This window comes from Bison bison, unplaced genomic scaffold (genome assembly GCF_000754665.1).
Source record: "Bison bison bison isolate TAMUID 2011002044 unplaced genomic scaffold, Bison_UMD1.0 scf7180017857914, whole genome shotgun sequence".
NCBI lineage: Eukaryota > Metazoa > Chordata > Mammalia > Artiodactyla > Bovidae > Bison > Bison bison.
In genome coordinates this window covers 8,966-12,811 of record NW_011488487.1, presented here as the reverse complement: position 1 = coordinate 12,811, position 3,846 = coordinate 8,966, and positions in this window count along the sequence as shown.

Sequence of the window (3,846 nt, the reverse complement as noted above, 5' to 3'; positions counted from 1 at the left end):
CTGGCCACCTTCATCATGGTGGGCATGGAGTGCCCAGGGCCCCTCAGCCCTGCTCTCCAAGGCTGCCCTCCGCTGGGCTCCTGGCCCTTTGAGGCCTGGCATCCTCGCCCACGGTGCCCTGACCACAAGGAAGCTGCACAGTTGGACCAGGAGAGGGGCAGGGACAGTTGACAGATGGTGTCCGGAGCCCAGGCCTTGTGGCGCCTGCCAGGGCACGACTAAACAAACAGCTGTGGACCTGACATCTCCACAGGGCTGCTCCACGGGACAGGCTCCAAGTGGCCTGCTCCTGGCAGAGACCCAGCCCTGCCACGCAGGTGGTGACCTGGCCAGGCTGCACCAGCCCACCCACCTGCCAGCCAGGACTTCAGGCCAGGCTTCCACGTGCCGCACTGGGCATCCGCAGCACTGCGTGGAGGGGTCCCACCTGAGGCCGTACACAGACAGGGTGACCCACGCGGCCTGCGCCAGGTGACAGGCCTCTGAGGACCTCCGGACAGGAAGACTCCCTGGGCAGGAGGCTTGGCCACCGCTTGGACAGAAGAGCAGGAGGGCTGAGCAAACACAGGGACAAGCATCCAGGGAGGGAACAGTACATGCAAAGGCACAGAGGCCCCTGTTAGACTGGAGTGAGGGTGGCAGGGGCAGGGGAGGCCCAGTGAGTGGATCCAGGTGGGCAGACTGTGGGCCAACCGGGACGGGGCTCGGTCACCGAAACCAGGAGCCCAGAGCCCTGAGAGGCTGCAGGCAAGGAGGCCAGGGCAGAAGCCAAGCCAAGGGGGGCTCCCCTGTGGGCCGGGGCGCCCCTGCTCCCAGCAGGCAGGAGACCCCCAGAGTGGACACAGCTGTGACCTGGGGTCCCCTCAGGCAGAAGGCTCCTCCCCTGTGGCAGGTCAGGTCAGCACCAGGCCGGGCAGGGCTGACACACCTGAGACCCCGGAGGCCCAGGCTGGCACCAGGCCCCAGATGCCACTCAGGCCGGACCTGAGACTGCCAGCCCCCACAGGAGCCTGTGCCTCCGTGTCCAGGCCCCGCAGTTCACTCTTCCTGGCAGGCCCTGGGGTGGGCCCGCCTCTCCCTTTACCAAGACCCAGCCCAGAAGCCCCCACGACCTCCTCTGGCAGCCCCTGGGGGGTGTCCTCTCCTCCAGGCTCTCAGGCCTGTTTGGCCTCTCCTCTTGGCTCCCAGGAGGTTGCCCAGGCCCTCTGCCCACCCCCTCACCCACCACTGGCACCAGCAGGGCCTTCTGCTTCTCTTTTTGTGATGCTGCATCGGTTGGAGCGACCAGACTGGGTCCCGGTCCAGAGCAAGGGCTGGTAAGGAAGAGGGGAAGGTGTCAGGAGAGTGAATGGGGGAGGAAGGGGGTGCCCACTGGACCCCCCTGTGCAGGACAGGACCAGGCTAAGCAGTGGCGCCTGGCCCCTTCCTTGCAGCTGCCCCGAGTTGCTGTCTGCCCACCACTCAGGGCCTGTCCCCTGGGTCCGTCCATCTATCAGAGTGACAGAGTAACCCCACCCAGCAGGGCTGTGAAGGTCCCCCAGGGGCTCAGGCCGTGACTGTCCAGCCTGGCTAAAGCTCGTGGAGTCCCTCTGCCCCAGGGCAGCAGACAAACGTTCAGCAAGTGCTGAATGCAGGGGCTCCGCAGAGCTGGGAGGCGAATCCCCATGGAGTAAGGTCTCGAGCAGGTCCCAGGAGGCGTGGCTGCCTCCCTGTCCATCGTGAAGCCTCCATGGCAGCTGGACTGCTTCCCTGGTTACTGTGGTCCGGCGTCAGATCCCGAAACACAGAACAGAGCCCCCAGCGAGCTCCAACCCGGGCCCCTGTGGTCTGTACAGAGCAGGGTCTACTCTCAGGACGCCCAGTCAGTGCCTCCGTGGCCTGGGCACGTGCAATGCAGGGCCCCTCCACGTCCCAGCAGCGGCTCTGCTGGGCAGGCGGCCCTCACCTGGGCCTGGCCCCCACCCCCGCGGCACTCGCGGTGCTGGGCAGGTGGCCCTCACCCGGGCCCGGCCCTCCTGTGGCATTCGCAGTGTGGGGCAGGCTGCCCTCACCTGGGCCTGGCGATGCTGGGCAGGCCGCCCTCACCCGGGCCTGGCCCCTCCCGCGGCACTCACGGTTGCATTTATTCCGCTCTCCTGCCGACTCAGAGGCTGGGGGACCCCCAGCAAGCACCCCTTGGTTATGTGCATGGAGACTGAGCAACAGAACCCTTGGTGTTGACTCGCAGAGGAAAAGCTTATTCCAAAGGGTCAGGAAGGACACATGCCCGTGTGTGCACGTGTGCATGTGGAGCACACACTCCTTTCTTAGCTTCTTTTCAGAAAGCTTGTTACTTTATACTGGAGTTTAGCCCATTAACAGCGTTGTAATAGTTCCAGGTGGACAGCGAAGGACTCAGCCACACACACATACACGTGTCCATTCTCCCCAAACTTCCCTCCCATCCAGGCTACCTCGGAACATTGAGCAGAGTTCCCTGTGCTGTACAGGGGGCCCTAGTTGGTTACAGCAGTGTGTACGTATAAATCCCAGGCTTCTCTGGGAGAAGAGAAAAGAATCTGCCTGCAATGTAGGAGACCTGGATTCGATGGAAGATCCCCTGGAGAAGAGAATGACTACCCACTCCAGTATTCTTGCCTGGAGAATCCCATGGATAGAGAAGCCTGGCAGCCTACAGTTCCTGGGGTCTCAAAGAGTTGGACACGACTGAGTGACTGAGAACGCACACACATGTAAATCCCAAACTCCCCAAGTATCCCTTCCCCCATCCTTCCTTTCTGGAAACCATAACTTTGTCCTCTACGTCTGTGAGTCTGCGTCTGCGGTCAGAATATACATTGGTACACTGCTACAGAAAACTATGGAGGTGCCTTAAAAATCTGAAAACAGAGCTACGACGAGACCCGGCAATCCCACTCCTGGGCATACATCCGGAGAAAAATGTGGTCTGAAACGGGTACACTCGCCCGATGTTCATCGCAGTCTTGTTCACAGACGTCAGGACACAGAAGCAACGTAATGTCCACCAACAGGTGAGTGGACACAGAAGCCGGCGCGCCGTGTAAAAGGACGGAGTGGTGCCATTTGCAGCATCACGGTGGTCCTAGAGATTGTCACACTGAGTGACGTAAGAGCCAGAGAAGGAGAAGTACTGTGTGGCATCCCTCATTGCGGAATCAAAAAAGAAATGACATGAAAGGACATCTATACTTCTAAAGTGGGTTTTTCCAAGAGCTGAGCGAGAGTCAGCAAGCTATGGAGTGGGCTGAACCTGGCCCACGGCTCCTTCTGTCACCCAAGCGTCACTGGCACAGGCCCGCACCCCGGGACAGCTTCCTCACCACCACAGCGGGGCTGCGAGCTTTTACCACAGCCAGTAGGCCCACCAAGTCGGAAATGCTGGGTCTCTGGTCCTGTATGTGAAACGTGGGGGCGCTCTGCGCCAGCCAGCCTCACGGGGCTGGGAGTCCCTGGGGACAGAGCGGGGGAGGGCTGGAGGGCAGAGGCCAGCTCGCTCAGCTCTGTCCTGTTCTCGCTGACTGGACTTTGCCAGCTCCTCCCCAGACACCCCTGCTGCCAGGCCTTTACACGCAGGACAGACGTTGATAACGGTCAGGTAACGACGACAGCAGCAAAGGCGGGGGTGGAGCGGAAACCGACCCGCCAGGCTCGCCTCCTGGACAGCCCGGTGCCCTGCGGAGCCTGGTCATCCAGCACAGGGGCTGCTGGGAAATGCTCTGGGCACTGACCACGGCCAGGGCAGTCCTGGGACACAGGACGGCAGGCTGGGTGAGGACGATGGCCTCCCACTCGCTGCTGGTGGCCCCGCCGGGGGCCCGGGGCCAG